Source organism: Corvus brachyrhynchos, unplaced genomic scaffold, assembly GCF_000691975.1.
Source record: "Corvus brachyrhynchos isolate BGI_N302 unplaced genomic scaffold, ASM69197v1 scaffold71, whole genome shotgun sequence".
NCBI lineage: Eukaryota > Metazoa > Chordata > Aves > Passeriformes > Corvidae > Corvus > Corvus brachyrhynchos.
The window spans coordinates 1,232,328-1,255,545 of NW_008237609.1; the positions used below are offsets into that span (position 1 = coordinate 1,232,328).

General features: G+C 36.0%; 1 protein-coding gene across 4 annotated transcripts in view; it reads left to right on the plus strand.

Moving 5' to 3' along the window:
* Window positions 1-551: 551 nt before the first annotated feature.
* DACH1 (dachshund family transcription factor 1) overlaps window positions 552-23,218 on the plus strand; it is a 230,364-nt gene continuing 207,697 nt past the window's right edge. The window contains exon 1 of one of the 4 annotated variants that reach the window (XM_017731616.1): window positions 552-641. The gene's annotated coding sequence lies outside the window, so the exon portion shown is untranslated. The remainder of the gene's footprint in view (window positions 642-23,218) is intronic. The other 3 variants (XM_017731617.1, XM_017731618.1, XM_017731619.1) reach the window with 3 other exon arrangements.

Consider the following 23,218-nt stretch of genomic DNA (forward strand, 5'->3'; position numbering starts at 1 on the left):
GTACTTCCCCCCCCAATCGTTACTGCAAATAAACTTTATGCCATTTTAGAAGATGCATTTCTACAGCAACAAACTTCCTGCGTTCAGAAATAACTTTTCACTGCTTCTTTCATTAACAACAACAACAAAAAAAAGTGTGTTCTTTCAAGTTTCATAAAGAAACCTATGTTGCTCCAAAGAAAAATAAACTCTCCAGTCCTTTCCACGGACACATCCCGTAGCTTTGCGCTTCCTTTGTGGAATTTTGGAGTAGGTTAGGTTTTAAGATTTGGAGCAGTTGACTTTGTATTTTCCTCAAGCAAGTGCAACTTTAAAGATGGAAAACACTGTTGCCGACTTCATGCGCTTGTTTATTTTTGAAGCCTTAAAAAAAAGAAAAAATCAGAAGGAAGAGTAGCTAAATAATCAGATGTAAAGGTCATCCAGTATAAGTACAGCTGGGAACCGGTGAACTATCGGACCCAAGAGTAAAGCAGCCAGAAAGAAAAAAAAAAAAAAAAAAAAAAAGGTAACAGATACAGCATTGTCCAAAAGTTCCAGACCAGTGATTAATGTGTGAGATAATGGACTTGGGAAATGAGTAAACACTCCCGTGCTCCCTGCTTTGTGCTTGAATGACTTGATGACAAGGGCAGAGCAAGGTGAGAATTTAAACAGGACTACAGGAAAAGAGACAAAGCCCTGCGACAGCAGCCCGGGCGGGAGCGGGGTGGCGGGGGGGGGTCACTGGGTGCCTCGTCCCCGCAAAGAGCGCACGGAGCCCTGAGACAGTCCCCAAAACGCGATCTTTTTAACTTCACGGGTTTTTAAAAGGCGCAATAACGAGACAGTGGGGTTTTTTTTGTTTTTTTTTTTTTTAAGAACTTGTATTTGGGCTAAACCCAATCTTGCAATCATCAGAGGTAATACTCGTTTTAAAACTTAAGCTAGAACTAGGCATGGTTTCTCTGAATCATGATAGGTTGATAGGTTTCACTTTCCCTAGATTTATGTTCTACTAAAGAACTCCTAAATTATGTTTTAACTTGATATGTATGAGGATGCATTATGAGTTACTTTGATGAAAAATGTACTTCATGTGCAGTTATGTGATGTTGCATTTGATGAACTTCCCTAAACATTTTCTGTACTCTTCTGCAGAGGTGATGTTTTATTAGTCCATGGCATACAGATAATGTACCTCTGTCTATTCAGGAATCACTAAAAGCACAAAGGTGATTTCTAACAAAGCAATACTTTGTACCAATTACAATAGTTAACAAATCTTGGACTTTTATCTAGAATTGGGTTTACTGCTACTAATGAAGGTGGAGTCTTCTGTTTTTCTCATTTTTCTATGTTCTGATACATCTTAGGTCTTTTTGCTCATTTAGGATTTAGACCTTATGATACTTATCATCATGTTCATGTTGCTGGTAACCTGTTGATTTTTTAAACTATAGCTACTTAAGGAAAAAACATGAGATTTAAGAAACATTTTTCCTTCATATTGTTTTGTGATTATATTGTATTTCAGAGATGTTGGTTAATTTTAAGAAAAATGGTTTTTTGAATATTTGTGTAAGAATTTCAACAGTTTAGGCTTCACGGAGGTGTCAATTATATTGACCCAGATTTATTACATTACTGACTTGCCATCAGAGTGCCCCAAAGCCATAGTCATAGGTCTCGTTCTAAGGGCTGTACAAAACCTAAATGGCTTATAATATAAGGGAAGAATCCTGATGGATCAAAGATTTTTTTTGCCTTTTTAATAACTGACACTATGTTCTAATTGGTCTTTTAGAGGATTTGCAAGTCTTTCAAGGAGTATTATTTCTTGTTTAAAAATATCCATGTTAACTTTGCACACATGCTGCACTTAATCAACCTATACAGATTGTGGGAAAGTTCTTATAATTTCTTGTAAAATGGGTTTTATGGTATTTTGAACAGTATAGAACAAAGGAAATGGGACCAGAAAGGTTCTGTTACAGTAGCTCAGGGTCCATAAAGCTATAAACCTAATGCAATCCACATTTAAGCAGTTAGGTATTTTCCTAAATGCAGTACAAAATTCTCAGCTTATAGTGAGAGACTTTACTACTGTGTAAATAAATAATACTGCTCTAGGTTTTTCTTCAGTCTTTGGTTTCTTCAATCCAGGTTTCTTCGATCTTTGAGCTGAATATGTGTGAATTCAGCCTAAGAGTGGTTAAATGGAAAAAGTGTGTTCATCATGAAAAGCTTCTCATTATTCAGGAGGTTTTTTTCCCCTTTCTTTGCATAATTATTCACTCTTCAATTTAGAAGTTGAACAGATAATAAATTTTGATGTAATACTGTGCAACACATAACAGAGTCCCTTCCTCACTGTACAGTATTTTGTGAGTTAGTTTGCAACTCACTAATGTCTGTGTATGAATGTAACTTCCAGCAGTCTTCAGTGGATGTCTATACCCCATATGTATGCATGTATAATGTACCAGCTTCGTTGATTGTCTTGCATGTTCTGTCAGCCCCACCATCTTTCCCCTTTGGGACAGGAAATTTGCTGTTTGAGCAGCACCCAAAACCTGGGCAAGGCTGTACCGCAAAACAGAAGGAGCAAGTGTATAATTAGGGCTTCAGTCCCTTTAATGGCGCTGCTGCCTTGAAATATATCTAGATTTTCTATTGCAAATTAGGAAGATAAAATTTTAAGTAGCCTGATAAATGGACTTGAAGGTAACTTTTGCTCTCTTCTATGGGCCAGATTTCTTGGATGCTACTAATAAAAGCATGCATGAAAAAAGTCAGTGAGTGACTTGAAACTTGCTAGTCCAGTCAAATGCATTTTGGGGTGAGATCAGGTGCTTGCTCATATGTCATCAAATAATCAGTCTTTCAATGACAGTATATTTACTTTTTGATATACTTTCTGATTATATTCATGTGCTGTTTATTTCTTCATGTGAGTTCAAATCCTGTTACTTTATACTGATTATTTCTTTCGTATTACATTTCACACCAATTTAAGCCTTCCACTTAGAATGTTAAGTTGGTGCTTCTTTCCTCTTTAAGTAATGCGTGCACAACTGTATATACAGAGTTAGAGAATCTGGGTACCTAATTCATCATCATCCCCTCATTTGTATGTCCAGAAAGTTCATGAAAGAGGACCAGCATTGCAAATAGGTCATTGCTTCCATGGCTGCCACTTACAAGGTAACTTCTGTGTTTTGAGTCATTATCTGAGGCCAGAATAAAGCCTGAGAAGTAATTTTCAGTAACTTCTGTGTTTTGAGTCATTATCAACTGAGGCCAGAATAAAGCCTGAGAAGTAATTTTCTTCTGGTGGGTTTTCTGCATATGAATTCTGTGGTGATTTTGTTGTAGTTTGCCTTCCTTAGTTTTCAAATCCTTTTCCGTGAAACTCACTTGTGGGGACTTCTGTTGTAGTTTGTATCCTCCTGTCCTGGAGAGACAGCTGAAAAATGTGAGCTCTAAAACTCACATTGTTGTACATAATTGTTCATTCGAGCTGGAGAACTTCTCAGTTCACCTAGATTTGATCCAGTTTCATATGAGAAGTTACAGTTGTGATGCCTTCCTATAGGTTACTCTGGCAGTTTACACTGTTTGTCACAGTTACTGCTCTGGTGATGGTCTGCAGTATGTAGTTATGTATCTATAAGCCAGTTTGGTCCTGTTTTTTCTTGCTGTAATAAAATTTTCTCTTTCAGCTTGTCATACTACAGTTAATTTTCACGAAGTCCTTTTAACTGCACATTAGGAATTATGTGATATTAACTATATACTTCATTAATTTTAAAAATTGATTTTACATGACATGGTAATTTCCACACACTGTACCCTTAAGCAGTGTTACCTTTGCAAAAAATGGGAAAGAGAGGGAGAGAGAAAAAAAAGATGTAAGATGTCACATAATTTGCAGGTACTCTTGAATGTAACAGAAGTTTAAAGTAGTCTAAAGTTTGACTTCGCTAGTTTATGCTGGAAAAAAGAACAATCAACAGGAAATAAAGACAGCTGTCAAACAACAGGACTAATTCATTTGATCATTTGAGTTATCTTTCACATTGTCAGAGGTAAAAATAGCTACGTTATTTTACCTGTCCAACTGTACCCATTAGGTGGTGTTCAAGACAGGCATTTATGGCATTATCAGAGTAGAATAAAGTCCAATATTATTTCTCAGATGAGAGAATTTTTTTTTCCCCATTAGTTTTCTTCTGAGAATACTGGGGAAGATTCAAAGCAAACACATATCTGATAATGTCTATTTTAGAGTTTCTTTCTGCTAGCCTTAGATATATTATTTTTACCAAGGCATGCTATTTGTTTTCTATTTTGAAAGCTACAGTAGTTGCTATAAAAAGGTTAAATTTGCAAGGACTTATCACACAGCAGTAACTGAGAGCTCCCACTCATTTCCTATTTGAAGTACAGGGGAAAAAAAACCCTGTGTGATTGCTGTTGGCAAATGAAGGCTTTTAAAATGGTACCCGCTGTAGCTTCAGTAAGAAATGTTCCTATGTCTTCATAGAAAAAGGGGAGAGAAGGGGCAAACCGACTTACTAAGAAATGTTTGATTGATATGTAAAGTAATCTGTTCCTGAAGAAAGCTATTCCTGAAGGAACTGCACAGCATACATAAATCCCGTTACTTCTCTGTCTCCAGATATGTTTGTCATTGTGCTTGTGGTACACATAGGTAGATTAATAGATACATACATAGAATCCTACGTACTTACTGCTTTAAGCTATTGCATGTTCAAACAGATGTTGAAGCCAAGATTATCCTTTTTTTGCATGTGCTAGTAGTGTGCAAACCTTTTAAAGGCATCTATGAATTATTACTTTGGTTCAGCATGAGTGCAGTAAGAAGAAATGTACCTCATCTGTAATACACTGTGTAGACTAATATCAGCTTCTTTTTTTCTTATATTGCAGTGAGATATTGATCTGGTAAAATGGTACCATATTGGAGCTGTCTGTTGTGGTATTCATCATGCTGTCACATCCCTAGTGCCTTGGAGTTATTGAAAAGCGGAATTGAGGGAGTTCTGTCATTGTGTGTTGCAATCCATTCATAAGGAAGTTCACTAAAACATCTGAAGTAGTGTTCTTGCTTATTTATTTATTTACATCTAGTGAGAACCATTTCACTTCTTTGAGGTACAGAACCCTCCTATTTCAGGCACAGGGACATTGATAGGCTTGGTTACCTCTCCTCAGACATCTTTCTCTTGTGTAACATTTGTTCTTTAGTCAAAGCTCACACCTGCTGCCTTTACGGATGCTTATGCATTTGGGTTCTGTCCTTTGGGAGTAATATATCTGAGAGCTGTGGCTTCATTGCCCTTATGCTTTTATCTGATAGCTGTGAGAAGGTAAACGATGAACTTTTATATGTAGAAAGCTTTTAGTTTCTTCCCACACTAAAGTATCAGCTAATGTTAAAAGAGCTTTCAAAAATATATAAAGATACTGTCAATCTGCACTGAGTAGATTTAACAGTTTGAATGAATTATTTTTGTTTTGGAGTCTGCCTGGCAACCTGATGATGAATTTAGAAGGATGTCATGTTTTCTGTAAGGCCATGATGAAAAGGGGATTTATTTACACATATAAGAAACAATCTTGACTATTTAACCCAGCCAAACTAAGGGTCTGCTTTGCAGCTGCAATTGCCTGACTTCTGTAGTTTGTACATACACTGTAAGTAATCACACCGAATTTCAATTTAGTATATAAGAGTTTAGCAGAAGAGCAATTAAATTGTCATTTTCTGATTTTAAAAGTTACAAAGAGAATGAAGAAAAAGCGTAGAAATTACAGGTTGACTTTATCTTGCAAGGTGCCAAGGATGTCTTGTGACTCTGCGGGCCATAATTCCAGTCAGCTGCACTGTGAATTGGAAATGTTTTCTGAATTGGTCACAAAATTCTTGATAACTACATGAAGTGTATTCCTTCTTTATCTTCAGACATTTTAAGAGAGAAAAATTAGAATACCTTTGTCAATGTTGCAGTTCGTACAGCTAAAAAATTATGTTAGTGTTAGTGTTACTGGATTTTAAGCAGGTGTTGTTGCTTTCATAGTTTAATAAGAATCTATACAGTATTTTGATATTGGTGCAAAACTGACTTTATTATGGGTCTGTAATAGCCAAATGTGCAGTACTTTTTAATGTACAACCACAGCATGCTCTACAGTTGCTCAGAAGGAGCCTTCTGTGCTGTTAGGAAGTATGACATGAATGCATATTAAGATTTATCCATGTTCTATGTAATATTCCTAAGAAGTCCAATAACTTGACAGAAGTTAACGGAAGGCATGGAATTCAAAGCACATTGCTGTTACTTACTAATTTATTTGCTCCTTTTTCCCCCATTAAAAACATGGTTCTTTAGGTTTGCACAGCAGAATGAAAACTTACCTTAAATCCCCCAAAGGAAATGAAATTTAGGGCTGAAGGTACACTCTTCAGGCTGGTGGCTGGGCAACACTTTAGATTATGTGACTTTCATATGTGGCTTTGTTGATTAAACAACTCAGCTGCTTCTATGGTTGTAGAGTTGGATGAATCACCAGTTGAGCTTCTGTGAACTCTACTATTACCTTCCTGTTAAATGCGTGTAGGACTTTTTTATATTCTCTTGAATTGTTTTCTGTGCAGCTGTTGGGGAGAGAAATGTTTTTGTTTTCTGCACTTCTGTATAGTTGAAGGAATTTTTGCCGCAGTGGAGAAAAGTGACTGCAAGAAATCTGCTCTGTTATGTATTTAAGGCTTTACAGAAAAAAAAAAAAGAACCCTACCTCCTCCAATATATGAAGTTGATGTTTTTTATGAAATTTCCTTCAATTTCCTTCTGAAATTACCTAACTGTTCTTGGCTTTATATTTCTAGAAATCGTGGAATCATAGTATCAAAGAATAGTTTGGGTTGGAAGAGACTTTTAGAGATCATCTAGTTCAACCCCCCTGCAATGAACAGGGACATCTTCAACCTTGCTTGGAGCCCTGTCCAACCTGACCTGGAATGTTTCTAGGAGTGGGGCATCAACCATCTCTGAACAACCACTGTTTTATGACCCTTCTTGAAGAAACTTCTTCTTAAAACATCTAATTAAAACCAGACCTTTTAGTTAAAAAACATTACCCATTATAGGGCCACCGCAACAGACCCTGCTGGCAAGTCTGTCCCCATCTTTTTTAAAGGCCCACTTCAAGTACTGGAAGGTTGCTCTAAAGTCTCTCCAGAGCTTTTTCTTCTCCAGACCGAACATCCCCAACTCTCTCAGGCTTTCTTCATAGGAGAGGTGTTCCATCACTTTGATCCTCTTCACGGGCGTCCTATGGACCCACTGCAAGAGGTTCACATCCTTCTTATGTTGAGAGCCCCAGATCTGGACACAGGTGGAGTCTGGAGAGTGGAGTAGAGGACTAAAATCACCTCTCTTGACCTGGCAGTTGCATTTCTCTTGGTGCAGCCCAGAATACAGCTGGCTTTTTGGACTGCAAGAGCACATTGCTAGGTCATGTCCAGCACTTCTTGTCCTCTTTAGTCCTGTCTTTATAGTTTTCAGGAACTATCTCCCAGAACTGTCTTCACAAGTCTCCAACTAAAGACCACTGTCTGATTGGTTGTCAAAGCACAGTGTTCCTCCTGTGAAGTTTCCTTTGCTTTGGTTCTATGAATGCACATTTGTGGTTCCTCAGAACCTCTCTCTTCATTTCAGTGGTCTGTGTGAGGACTAAGCTGTCCTTATGGGAAAGGAAGGACTGTGTACTGGCTGTGAGGAGAAGAAATGACAGTTCAGCAGCACTTGGAAGCTTCATTTACCTGATGAGGAAGAAAAAAGAAAGATGGAATCGTAGGTGGATAAACTGAGGAAAGCTCAGCATTGTAAACCTTAAAGATAATGGAAAGGCCTCTGTCCCTCAAAATAAAAGTAATGAGACTAATAAGACCAATGCTTCTCTATACTACAACCTTTTTGTGAATATCTTATTCTTTTTTCCCCCCTCCCCTGCTTCATCTGTTATTGTCTTTTTATATGTACGCTGTCCGGAAATGTGTCTTCATCTGTGTTTGGAAAACATCTAGCATACTGTGGGGTGTTATCACAGTGTAAAAAATAACTCCCAGGACAAGTTTCTATTGCAGTATTTATAACCAATTTCAGGAGAAGGAGGATCAGGTTCATTCTTTATGGCTTTCTCAACCATGCCTGTATATTGAAGACATTTGATTTACTTAACATATGGCCAAGCGAACTGTTGGGCATATTGGGAAAAATATGTGAAACTACTTTGAAATGTTGCAAATGTGTTTGGAGACCTTTGTGCCACACCAAGCGTTTCTGTTGTTATTCAATTACTCTGGTTTTTTTTTTTGGTTTTTTTGGTTTTTTGTTTTTTGTTTTTTGTTTTTTTTTTTTTTTTTGTTTGTTTGTTTCTTTACCTTTTAAACACTGGACAGTTACATTATTTCTTTGAATCCTACCAAATATATTGGTAGAATTACAAAGTATTTATCTGCTTCCTTGAGTGATAACAATTTATATGTCTCCAGCTAATCTGGCCATCTTCTAAGTTCTCTCTCTTACCCAGTGCAAACGTGTATACTGCCATAATGAAATCATTTCCATGTCCTATAGAGTATTTAGATCAACAAGACCTTCACTTATTAGAAAGGGCAGAGTAGTAATGCTTTTGGCAAAGCCATTATTGTGGTATTGGTATTCACTAGAAAGGACAGAAATAGAACAACACTGGCCTCCATAAACAATTCCAATTTGATCTGTGTACATGATAAAATCTTGGCTTCTCAATGCATTTAGGTGCTGTCATAGCTGTTGTTGCCAAATAAGAATGCAGTGTGATGTTATTATAGTAAACAGCACTTAAGCACAGCTGGCAGAATTGATCAGGGCCACATTAGAGTGAACTTCAGCAGATGACTGACGCAGCAGAAACAATAGCTGAATATGCAAACAGTTCTTGCAATGAATGCTCTGGGGATCAGGCACCATTATTTTTGACTTTGAACAGGGAAAAGGGGCAGATTTGTAACCTCCTTCCACACAAAAGGGTTCTGGGTATTCTGTAAACATCTGACTGCCATTTATAATAGTAGCTAGTTACAAAGCAAAACTCTAGACTCCCTTGACTATTTACATTTCATTAATTATTAAAGAAAAAAACCATAAATATCAGATAAGTTTGTTTAATGTTTCACACAGGATTTTTTTCTTTGCTAGAAAAGCCTTTTCTCAATTAATGTTAATCATCGAGGACTTCCTGTTTAAATTGCACAGAAATGCATGTTTGCCTCAGTAAGGGCTTTTTTCCCCTTCTAATTATTATAAGAGCTAATTATGTGACCACGTATTGCTATTCTTTTATTGTAATAATTTGGATAAGTAAAAATAAACATAGGATAAATAGTGTATGAACCTCATTCTTGCACAATGTAAATCAGAACTTCTCTTCATATCTTGGTAATTTGTGCACCACACATTACCAAAATATTTAAAGTCCATGTAAACAGCTATTCATGCTTGTACTTTTATATTGTACAGTGTCATCTTTTGATTTATTTGACCATTAATGCAAAACAAAAAGGACAACAATCCAAACTCAAACAATAGAAAACTTACTTTTCTATCTTTTTAACTGAGTTTTTCTACTCATATAATGATTTTTTTTTTATTCTAACAAGAGGTGCATTAAAAATTACGTGCTTACCATGGAGGGAAACAGAAGGTGGAGGCCAAGACAGAAACAAAAAAAGGCTATATTAAGTGAATATTTGACTCTCCCTTACATAAGACTATGGAATATTTTAATTTCTCACTGGCTCTCCGTGAGGAATGTGGATGGAAGCTGTGCTGAGGATTTCATTCAAGTGTTGTGTGATATGGAAAAGACTGTTGATGGACACTTGTCTGAGTCCAACTTCATGGACTGGTGGCATCAAAGCCTGTACTGAGAGGCTGCCATCACTTTGTCATTGCCAAAATTAGTGTAAGACTCATACTGGGGCTTCACAGAATGCCTATGAAGTTCTTGTAGCAGTCCTTAAGTTTGCTCGTTAGCATCTTTTAGCATTGCTATAGACAGCTCCCCCCTTTCCCTTCCCCCATTCTGAGGGCAGAGATAGGTAGCTCCTAATATGTACAAATGTAATGTTTCCTGTTAATTTTACTTTGACTTTTTATTTACTCTAATCCTCTGACTTTTACTGTAAAATCATAGACACTCATAGAGAATCTTGAATTTCTCTTCTAATTTCTCAGAGGTAGCGTTCTCTATAAATCACACAGTTTGCCCCAGAATAAGTGCTTACAGTTTTATGGTCATTTTATGGCTTCCTCCTACCAAAACTAATTTCAGCAATTCCCCCAAAAGCAGTGTTACACAAATGCAATATTCTTATTAATCACAAGAAAATGTTTGAGCTGACCTTCTGATGTCACATTTTACAGCATTTTCTTTCATAAAACTCACTTCTCAAAAGATGAAGGGCATAGAGGTGAGTTATAAACTTCTGAAAATAGTTGCATAGTGCTGTGATGTGACGTAGCACTTCAAGCCTTCTGTGTATGTGCACAAATGAAGCCATACTCCATCACTCTGATACACATCACTGAATAATGGGCTTTAAGGAGAGATGAACTTCAGAATAGTTATGTAGTCATCCAGCTCGAAGCAGGAGAGCCCAGGGAAACAGCAAACATATTTTAAGGGTTCAGACTTTTTTTTTTTGTGTGTGTGTAGTATGAGATGGTCAAAAAGAGCCAAGCAGTCACATGGAAATGACTGTAATATGTCTACAGATGTAGCAAGACACTGATTTGCTAGATCCTTTACTTTAGGTTTGCATGTAATGCAAGTTTATGTGAAAACAGAGTCATGAAGGACAAAAGTTGTAATCCAGATTGAAAAGGAGGAAGAAAAAAACGCTCAGAAAATGGCTGATTAGAGAGTAAACATGCCTCCTCTCAGCCCGATGCAGATAGATAGTCTTATGCTGACCTTCTATATTCATTATCTATTTCTATGTCAAGTGTCATGAACTGCTTCACCACCTGAAATCGTAAGTCCTCACGGGCTGAAAATTACCCAGTTATGCATTGCCACTAGAACTAAAAGATGTGGGTTCAAACTGGTAGTGCTGTGTGCACCCCACCTACCAGTAGTAGCAGTGAACTGGTGTGGAACTTCAGAGCTGCTGCAGACTGTTGGACTTAAGATTGCCTTATCACCAGAGAGGTTTTCACTTTGTCTGGTGTCTGTGAATACTGCCAAACTTACTAAGCTGACAGATCCATGATTTTTTGGGGTATGGTCTGTAAGGGAGTGGAGGTGGTTTGGGCTCTTTTCAAAAATCTCAGCTGAGTCTTTTTGCCTTCCACTGACATTTGTCAATACCTTCGACTGACATTTCATACAGAGAAAACCAACTGGATCTGTCCTGGCAAAAGGTAATTTATTGTGGCTGGACCAGGACATTGATCTGTCCATAATGTAAAGCCAGGAAGCAATGCATTTTCCTGGTTTAACTTGCGTGTTTTGTTTCTCAGTAAAAGGGTCCAACGCTCATGTTACAAGTTCAACATTGGTATCATTTGCTCTTCCTGACAGGTCTTCTAATGACAGCTGACAGTTGGAAGCTTAACTGGGTAAAAGTACTAATCTCTTCAGTAGTTCAAGTTCCCATAAATATTAAGTTAGTCAATTTTATCTGCCTTTCCTTCATTATTGGATCTATGATCAAATTAAAGTAATAAAATCCATGTCCATTATGCTGTTTTGTGGTCAAATTTTGATTGCCAGTATAGATACAACTCACATAGACAAGCATTTATGAAAGTCACAGTGAAATACTTGCATTGTTTTTCTGAAAATATGTTTCTCTTATTTTTTTTTCCTCCAATTTTGAATGGCTTAGATTTTGGAAAACAAAACAAAACAAGTATCTATCCATATGGGTTTTTTTAATAGTTATGCCAGTCCTGATGTCAATGAAGTGAGCAGTTGCCTTAGGCTGCCACAGAAGAAAAAATAATGTGAGTGTAGTATTATGATGTTATGTAGTAGATTTATGTAGTATTCTGTACAAATTTATATCACTGGTCTGGTAGAGGATCAGCTGGATTCTGCCTTTGAAGATAATTCTCTAGGATCTAGGCATAAAGCATCTCCTATTTTCAAAAATCCAGTATGATACATGAGCGGTTACAACTTCACAGTGAAATGTCTCTTTAAAAAAAATACGATTTTTTTTTTCTATACTTAACTTTACAGGAGAAGCTCTCTATTGTAATTTTTTCTCTCCTGTTGTTTTGGTTTAGACATTTTTTTTCTTTTTTAGAGGAAAGAAACCCTGCAAATTAATTTGATCCAGTTCTACACTCCTTTACTTCTGTCTTGAATATTGATGATGACATTATTACTGTCAGTACAATTCTGGAAGTTCTATGAAAGATCTTTTGAGCTCAGTTTCATATCAGCTGTGAAAAGACAGATATGACTGTTTGTTTTTTTTTTAATACAAAGTTTCCACACAAAATGTTTTTGGAAGGAGCTAGTGTATATGAAATAGTGGAACACAATGATGCTGAAACTTGATAATGTAGAATTTAACAATTTCAGAAATGCTTATTTCTATAATAGAATATGACAGCTGGTGTTATTATGGTCTCTTTTGTCAGTCTCAGAAGTACCTGGATATGTCAAGAAATGATTTTATTTTATTGTTAATGTATTCTTTTAATTTTAACAGATAGAAATAATAACATGGTTCAGTTCCCATTAAAAAGTAAGCATGATTATCTGTCTTAAATTTTTCTGCACATTATTATCCTATGTTCATATGTTAGGCCGCTTTAATACATGGTGTAGATAGTGAATAAAAATCACATTTCCATATGATAAAGTAACAAGTACTGGTTTTCTCCTGACTGCTTTTGATGGAGGAAATTTCTTGTTTATAGAGGCCAAAGTATCAGAGTTTTTAATTCTGTGCCTTTATAAGTACCATCACATGATTTCTGGTATCCTTCTTTAAAACATAGGTCTTGAATTTGTGAGTAGGTCACACGAGTATATTTAACTTCCGTGTAGAAAAAAATTAAAAGAAACTGTTTGTTTAAGAGTGTTCTTTCATCTTTATTTGTACATATAACTGGATGGGAGTTTCTGGTTAAAAATATTAATAAGAAACCTTTAATTCATTCATCAAATCAACAGATGATAATATAAACTATAGAATAGTACAGATTAACCTTGTGCAGGCTAAATCTAGAAACATGCATGCCTAGTACATTTAGTATGTCTGCTTCTTTGTGTCCTTATAGTGCCTCATGCATGTACAAAGAAAACTTTTCTGATTTAAAAAGCCAATATTTATGTTGGTGGAAATGAAGCATATTTGGCTTGCACAACCAAGTTTTAGCCCGAGCACCTCCATCCTGTCTTCTCTTACCATCTTGTAAAAGGAAGAGTAGAGTTTTATTTAATCCGTTGCCCTTTCAGTGGTATTTGACAGCAGAGGCTGCTTAGGATATATATCCTTCCATGTTTGTAAACACTATATTTAGGCAATCAGTGATGTACAGATTTCCAGGCCTGAATTACATCTTGACTCTCTTAGCTGGATTTAAATTGTCTAATCTCTTCCTGAGCAGAATTATAGTTTGACTATCAAAGCATCGTCTGGCATTGAGTTTCATGGGCATTGCTGAAATAAAATATTGCCTAAATTTATTCCAAACCTGTTGCCTGATGTTTCCATAGGGTACTCTCAAGTTCTTGCGAAAAGTTATGAAACAATTAGATAGTTCCCTTGTAATCCTTTCCACCTTACTCATGATTTTATTTTGTCATTCAGGTGATGCTGAATCCTGCTTGCTGGTTTTTTGCATCTTTTGTAGTTCCACCAAACTGCTTTAATGGGGGGGTACTCAGAACGGCATAAGTTCAATACCTACCATGTTTATCTGCTCTCTGTTCATATCACAGATACCACAATATGGATTTAGAGTCCTGTTTCTCGGTGGCATGGTTTATGGAAGAGGTTGTTCATATAAACCCCAGTTTTCCTGCCATCTGTCCCCCCTGCCCATTTGCCTAAACATACTTGCAAATATAAAGTGAATGCCTAGTGAACCATTTAGCACCCAAGGGTAAATACAAAAACTCCAAATATATATTTTTTTCTTTGCCTGTAGTTTATTGTACTGATTTGGGATTATGGTCTTTGAAGGCAGAGTTTGTTGATATTGCCAAGATGAGATGTCCAGATGAGAGAGGCCTGTTGCTACAGGCTCCACAAGACCCAAAGGACAGTTCTTGTCTCAGCACAGAGGATCAGTATCACTAGACAAATATATATGCAATTTCAGCTGCACAGGAGGGAGAAGCGAACATGCCCCTTGGGGAAAAACAAGCTTTCCTATGCCATGTTTGGCACCAGAATTGTCAGAGTTCTGTAAGAAAAAAAAAAAAATACTTGAAAAGTTGTAATACTAAAATTTGATTGGCAACCACAACAATTTCAGTTACTTAGTTTTCTTGGGTAATCAGTCTGTCCACTCTTGGAGATTTCCTGTTGATTGAAGGAGCTGCCCATCTTAATTTTAGGTGTTTGGTGATAGGTCTAGTTCCATCTATTTCTTAGTTGATTTACTGGTTTTTTTTTAATAATTTTTTAGTTTAATTATTCTGAAGTTCTTCTTTCCGGCCAAACCTTAGCATTTAGAAATAAATTTACCATGTAAAAGAATTATATGCCTATATATAATAGTGAGAAGCAATTGTAGCTGAAATCCCCAAGAACTTCAGAGAAACGTAAGAAAAATCGAAAGGCTACAGAAGTTGCAGAAATTAAAAAGAATTTTAAAATGCCTAATGTTAAAGCCCAATTCAGCTAAGCTCTGATGCATGTGCACAACTCTGTGCACATTCTTAAATCCAGTGGGACCTCAGCATATGGCCAAGTGATTTGCTAAATTGGGACCTAATTAAGGACAATTGTAAAAGTAGCTGCTATTTAAGCAATTAGGGAATCTTCAGTTAGAGTTTGACTGGAACTCTGAAGTTAACAGCAAAATCTCCTAAAATCAGCATTTAATCTATATCTCTTGCTTAAAACAAAAGACTAAGTAAAGAAAACATGTTATTATTAATTAGGTATTACTCAATTTACAACATTATGTATATCTAAAGGACTTAACAGATACATGTTTAAAAAGTTATTATCATGAAAAGTATTTTCTACCAGTAAAAGGCAAAAAAACTCAGAGAGAAGTTACAGTGATATATGTTCTTTGGGTCGCTGGTGCAAAGCTGTGATTCCTTTAGACTGTTGACATTTTAAAGGTTTACTATCTTAGAGTTCTCTGAAGTATTTACAGTGTGATGTTGTTACTTCCTATCAAATATACATTTATGGAACTATTTACGCAAGAACACAATTTTGTAACATGAAAAGAATGACTGAAGGAAGTAGTGCTTTGTAAATTTTAGGCTTGAAACTCTTCAGGACCACAGAATTTTGATCTTGATATTTCATGTAATAACTATTACTAATTATTATTTCTTCTGTGATGCTTTGATATCCAAGTTTTTCTTTTGTTTTTTTTCATTTTTTTAAGCATTTTCAATGGATTTCTCATGTTACGGAATTTTGAGGCGATTGCATATTGTTGAATGCAGATGAAAGTAAGACTTTTCTCAAGTTTGTCATAGTGGGCGATATAAAATTGAGGTGTAATATCGGGACTGCTTGTCCTAGTTTTGCATTACTGGAAATAAACCTTGCAGTCATCACATCCCCTTGGTAGCTCCTTATGCATGCTTTCTAGAGATGTGTTTTACTCAAACTACTACTACTTCAAAGGTGAGAAATTGTTCACAGACCGTTTTGGTGGGCATGGCATAAAACCTCATCAGTTAACAGATAGGTAAATAATAAAACAAGAAATACTGCTGTTTTTCAGTCTTCGTTTTTGTCTTCTCCAGAACAATGTAGTCAGAGTTACAATGTACTATACCTAACACCTGGGTATATCAGCAGTGAGAACCTTCCTGGTGCTTCCCCAGATGCTCAAACTGTGGAAACTGCAGTGTAGCACTTCCTCAATCAGCTTAAATTTTGGCGAATCTATGGGTTAAAGTTCCTTTAAATTTTTTTTCTCTGCATGGCCAGTAGCACCAATAACTTTGTGTGTGCTTGCAGAGGACTGTTCATCCCAGTGACTACGATCATTCTGTTCACAACACTGTAACTTGGAGCAGCTTGCAGTTTCCTGCAGTGTCTGAATATTCTCTTAAAAATCCATCAGACCTTTCCTGTTGCTGCAAAACAGAATTATATCCCACCTCAGCCTTCTTCAATATTAGGAAAGTCAAACTTTTTCAGCCTTGTCTTGGGAGCCTTCACATTCTATGGTCATGCTTTTGGTCTTTCTCTAGACTTACTTCTCTGTGAATTTTATTTTTCTGAAGGAGGTTGTCTAAGGTTATAGAGGCAAAATATCCCAGTGATACCTCCTATGTCAATCATAGTTTCTGATCTACCAGGAGTACTTTGCCTGGTATGTTCAAGAATGAGATTTGTCTGTTTCATCACTGTGGCACATTGGTGGTTGATAATCGCCAAGGGATCAGCTGATAAACCCAGATATTTCTTCTCCTTTGTTATTCCCTACTTAGGAGTTCTTAGCTTACATCAGCTACTCTTATTTATAGTCCCTGAGTGAGTGACCTTGCACTTTGCTCCATTAAAATTCATCTTTCCTCAAGACCATCCTGTTCTTTCAGTGTGATACTCAATCCTCTTCCAAATTTGTGTCATCACCATGTGTGTTGGACATTAGTATATTATTAAAAAAGAATGTTACAAAACCTGATTCTCGATTAACTCTGCTACTAGTTTCTCTCCACTGTGACATTCCCTTTGTCCAAGAAAATGGTACTTTCCATTCTTTGTTTACTTAGCTGTAAAATTAATGTCTTTGTATTTTACTGCTGATTGGATATCTTTTTCATACTTACTAGAATGCAAACCTGACAGCATAGGAAGGAATAGTTTTTAAATACCTGAGGTAATTCCGAAAAAGCTGTAACTGTTTTGTCATCTTTGTTGTATGTACACTCAATTTATTTTTATCAACTATGGCCATGATTTTGACATTATATGCATTCTTTTACTCAGATCTCATATCTTTGGTTAAGTTATATAGTTTACTCTTCAGTAATTGCTAAGGAATATCATAAATGATTCCAGTACTCATGAAACAGGAGCATTGATGGAAGTCAGTAGTTAAGATGCTAAGAAAAATGACAAAGCTTTACATGTTTTGTGGGTAGAAAAGACTTGTCACTCCTAGAAAGAACCTAGGCTGGCATCTTGGCTAATAAAGAATGGATCTACTCAAAAAAGGTGAAGGGCTGAATGCACACTAGTGGGACTTCAAATAAGGAGTCAAGAGAATTCATGACACGTCATAATATAGAGATTAATAGGCAATCTTTAGCTTTGTCTGTCCTCAGACAGCTTTAAGATGTACAGCGACTGGAGATCTATCTGAAAAAAGCATTATCTTTCTGTTTTGATATGGGAATTATGCCATGAAAATCATAGTTATGTTTACTGGAAGATTTTTTTTAAAATTATGTTTTGTCTGTATTGTGTATTTTTACAAAGAGTACATATTAAGTACTGAAATGACCTTCTATGTTTAAAAATGTCTAGGTCCCATTTTTGTTTTGTGTTTTGTAGATCTGTTTTTGTTGGGTCAGAAATAAACCAAGTTTAGCCAAATGGAATTTTATTTGTTTACTGGAATCTGTAAAAACCACAAAGAGAATTAGTTTAGAGTAGTGTTTGTGAACTAACTCAACCCTAAAATGTCTGCAGTTGTATTAGCTGGAAGTTCTGCATATCATATGATGCTTTAAGAGACTTCAAAACGTGACATTAGCTTCACCCTTTCAAGTGGTCCTATAAACCCTTTGATTTTTTTCCTGGTTTTTGTCTTGAGAATTGTTTTTGAAATGATTTGGAGTTTCTTAGGCCTATAAATAAATAAATTCTAAGATGTGCTGTTCCACCAGTTGCCCCATGTTACAAGCTGGTTTGCAGTTTTTAATGTATCTACTTACAGCAACCATCTGGTTTATCTCTTAGTCATGTTACTTTGTAAATTACTAATTTTAAAATACACAGAATTAATGTGACTTACAAAAATATAACAATTATCCAATTATACAGATATACAAAATCATTATATGTTAAAAACTTTTTTCTCTATCACTTTTCATGACTGCGAGTCAAAATGTGAAAAAAAGAAAAAAAAACCCAAGTGAAGAGTGCATGTCTGCATCTGTGTGTAACTGATCATGTCCAACAGAAGCATAAATGATGTTAAACTTCCCAGGAGTAGGATCTACTGACAGAATTGTGTCAAAAATAGAACAGTGTCTGCCTTACTTTCTCTGAGTGAGATGCAAAGATACACCAGGCTTTTGTGAGGAAGGTTACATATTTTCCTAGTGTGCAAGTGATTCGAAGAGATGCAGGTAATTTTAAAAATACTGATAAACTTCCTTACCTTTTTATTGCATTCTCTGTATGTTTCATTGAACTCTCCAGGAGCTATTTGTATTCACTCTATATAAATTGATATTGTTGCCTTTATGAAAAGCTGGAGGTTAATTTAAAAAAAAAAAAAAAAAGTTAAATTTCCTTTAACATATAGCAGGTTTTTTCCCTCATCTCCATTTAAGTTGGAACAGATTCAAAGCTGACTTAAAGGAATATTTAATGGAATGATACTTACTCCAGGAACTTTTGCCACCGCAGATGAAGAATTAGTTATTTTTAATATTGAGAGGCAACTTGGTGCAAGGTAAAGCAGCTCAGAGTACAGATTCCACCACTTTAGGCTTACTGTTGACTTTAGGCTAATGTACAATCAGTGAATTCAATTTAAAGAGAGCAAGGGTGATACTGGGCTTACTTATTCTCTGCAGTGTAGTACAGTGGAGTACAGTGTAGTACAGTGTAGATGTCTACATCTGAGCTCATCATCTAGACTCTACATATAGTCAGCAGAGTGAAATTCTATGGAGCTATTAATATCATCATCAGGTAGGTGTAGAAAATAAGAGAATTATGACATAAAAGTGCTTATTGCTTAACATGGATTACAGGAAGATCGTAGAGTGACAACTCAAATGGCAACATCTGCATTTTAGTAGGGAAGATAAAGGGTCTTTTTGTTCACCTGACTGAATGAAATATAAACGATGTGTTTATTAAAAAGCATTCACACTTTTTTCTTTACGTTAAAAATGTGAAGCCAGAGAAATATTTGAAGCATTATCCACAACTATCAAAATACATTGTCTTCACTTTGAAAAACAAGAACTTCTAAAGCATTCGTAAGGTTTTTATGTGTCAGTGGTTCAACTGGTAGTTTTCTGGTGTATATTGATTTAAGCAATTTTTATTGCTGTATGTGTCCTTCTGGCTCTCAGTCACAAAACTTGTTCATTCCTCATTTCATTACCTAAAATTGCAGTCATTCTTTCATTCAGAATAATTAACTTAGAAAAGCATTATCTGAAGAACAGTTATTTTTGCAGAAGTATTTGTGTTTCAGTAGGTAACTGGAAATTTTATTTCATGGTGGATTATCTTAGACAAGGAGCAGAAGTTTTACATTAGCTATATTGATGAAATTTCTATGAGGAGTGAAATACATATACTTGTTTTTCACCAAGGTGTTTAGTTTTGAAATGCTCTCCAGGCTTGGGGCAGTAAGCAGCAACACTAGTTCAGGAGAAACCTGAGGGTATAAACCTAATTAGTTTTAAGAATAACTTAAATAACCAGTGAAGGTAGAAATTGTATGTTTAAATATAGAAATAGCTATATGTTCCCTTTTCTGAGCTCTGCCAGAGGAAAGGAAGACCATGTCATGTGGCTGAAGGAGCTTGAAAACGATTAACATCTTAAGTTGCCTCAGCCAGAGATGATCAAAGTCTTAACATCTCAGACAGTGCCACCAATAATGCTTCCCTTCAAGCAAATCTATTTTGTGGCAGAATAAGTCAAAAGACATAGCCTTCTTTCCTGTTGTCTGCAAGTATTCTTCCTTTCTGTACAGCTTGTGGGAAGAATTAGAGTTTGACCCTACTTGCTCCTTCCTAATACTCTTATGAATTAATGTAAAAAAAAATGGCATAAGTACAGCATTGAGTGCTTCAAGCGCAAAAAAAAAAAAAAATTAAAGAAGATACCATTCACAGAAACCAAGTCATTTGACCCTACTTGCTCCTTCCTAATACTCTTATGAATTAATGTAAAAAAAAAATGGCATAAGACAGCATTTAGTGCCTTAAAGGCAAAAAAAAAAAAAAAATTAAAGAAGATACCATTCACAGAAACCAAGTCATCAAATTCAGGGGCCAGAGCTGTGCTGTTGTTGAATGCTTTTGATAAGTTCTGCTTCATGGTTTTCTTTGGCTGAGGTAATTAGTCTGCTTGTGTCACTGCCTCTCAGTGTGCATGGCTGGTACGAAGCTCTACTTTGATACTGCCAGTGCTACTCTGTAATATGATATTTTGTCTGTTCCCAAAAGCTGTAAGTATTGGGAACACTACAACTTGCTCTTTAGGACACATTATTCTTTTAAAGTGTGGAAACTGGAATTGAAAATGACCCTTCTAACCATTAACATTAGTGATTTTGAAAGCTGATTGACCTAACAGAGACAGGTTTAAAGCTGTGAGTAAAAAGATATTTGACAGAGTAAAGCCAGTGGAAAGTCTGTAGATCTGTGGCTTTGAGGGGCATGTGTAGATGAACAGGAAAATTCCAGGCAGTGAATAGAGAATCTCTGTACTAGTTTTTGCTCACAGCATCTTTTTGAAAATGTTATGTTTGAGATATTACTTTTATGAAATTGCTTTCCTTGTGCACGGTATGTTGTGCTGTGTTTGAAGTCCCTACAGGGACTTCAGTTTAATAACTGCGCTGTAGGTCTTGTTCAATTCCTTATAACTAAACTAATTCAAATATTTGGGACTGTTGCTTTCGGTGGTTGCCGTTGCTGTGCTTGGTTCTGACTTATGCATAAGGAATTCAAAGGTTTAAATTGTTTATTTGTCTGTATTTGTTGGAGACATTTGTAGCCTAAGAGGATACAGTTTAGTGCTCTTTGGGACTTCTTGAGCCCCTCCTGTTTCTTACTGTCTTTGCTTGTTAAGATTTCTTTGGAGATAAGACAGATTCTGCTTAGAGCATGTGGTAATTGTTGACATTCCATAGGTAGGAGTGATGAAACCTTTAGTACTATATAGTGTACTATGTGAGATTTTCACCTGACAAAGAAGTTTTCTCTGCAGATGATGTATATGTCATAGCCTCAGTTATAATTTTAAAATTGAAGCAGGCATCAATGTGCTCAAGCTAATTCTTCAGTGCTTGAAATAACAGAAGAGGGAAAGCTGCCCAGAAGTTTAGTCGAAAAATGAATTGGTATCTGTCGTGCTTGGTAATGAGGATTGCAACTATTGCTCTAGGCTTCTTGTGCCTCATATGAGTCACTGGTACCAAAGTTTTTCCACTGTTTAAATGCTGTGGTTTTAGGAAAACAGAGGCCATTTGTCTTTTCAAGACTGTTTCGGGTATTTCCAGGCACTTAGAGCTTGTTATTTTAGCAGTAGTGACAAACACATAGCACGCTTCCACAGAGAGCGCTTGTGGTATCACATTGTATAAATGCACAGATATGGCACCTGCGTGTGCCCGTGGATTGTAGAGTGACATGCAGCAGCATTAATTTCATTTTCACTTTAATACAGCTTACAATTTCTGCAGCTGCAGAAGCACGGTCTTATGTGAGCTTAAATAATGCTTGACAGGAAGAGAAAGGATCAGTATGAAGAAGCCCTTTTGGAAGGAAGCTGATTTTGATAACTGTGATATGAATTGGTACTTCAGCTAATCTATTAGTAACAGATTTAGTGTGATCAGTTAGGACTTAGTTGTGATATGTGGATTTAGTTGTGATACATTAATGTCTGAGTATCTATGTAGTAGTTGTGACATAATTTGATGTTAGGTTTTACTCTTTAAAGAACCAAATCAAAAGTAATTTTCTTGCTTTTTTCAAAAATAACCATCTTTAAAGACAGTTTTACATAATAGCAAACTCCATTTATCCCAGTAGCCCACTTACCTAAAGTTTAAGTTCAGGATTGCCTGTGTTTATGTATATAAACTGGATGGTTCATTTATATACCAAAAAAAGTGATCTTTCTTTGCCATTTTCTCCTTTCTTGTTTTAAATCTCAGTGCCATTTTCAGTGAAACTCCATTATTTTATCTTGATGATGTGTGAGTGAATCTTGTTTACTAGAAAAAAAGCCAAAGACATAATGTCAGTATTTAGTTTCATGTCTTGTTCAGTTTCCTTTTGGTTGAAGCTTCAGCAGTATAAGGACAGCAAAAGCATCTGTGAAGAGAGAAAAGAGAAGGTTCTGGGGTAGTGGTGTCTTTGATCTAGCACTTCTCCAAAGTACATTTTAAAAAAAGAAATTCCTCTCATGTGAGATGCATCTAGTCAGTCTTGGGCTCACTAAGGTACAGTGAAGTTTAATCCCATATTATTTTTTTTTTATTTTTACCATGAATTTAGGATCACAATCTAGTTTTCATTCAGAATCTAGTACTTGAAAAAAAGTGGAGTCTTGAGTTATTTTAAATTATGTCTTTTTACATTTGGATATATGGATGGCATGGAATAATAATGAACAAGTACAGATGAAATGGCTCTTCTTATGAGAGAGACAGTTTTAGGTTCATGTGAGTGTATGGAGACATACAACTTTTATTTTTAATCTTAATTAAGATGTTACTCTGTGACTATTTAAAGCATGAAGCATTCTTGCAAGGAAATGATAATATTCTGGTGAGGTTACAGGAAATCCCATAAAATGCACTTTCAATCCTAACTTGTTTTAGTAAAGATTTTATCTGAAAATTTCCTAGGTGTTTGAACCAGCTCCAGCATTTAAATCTCACTGGCTCTGGGTTGGCATCCATAGGAGGGGTTTTGTGCTTCACCAGGTATTATCAGACCAGAACTTCTGTCTTGCAGACATTCATGAGCTAATGAAAAGGAAGGAAGAAGGTGTTATATCTACAGA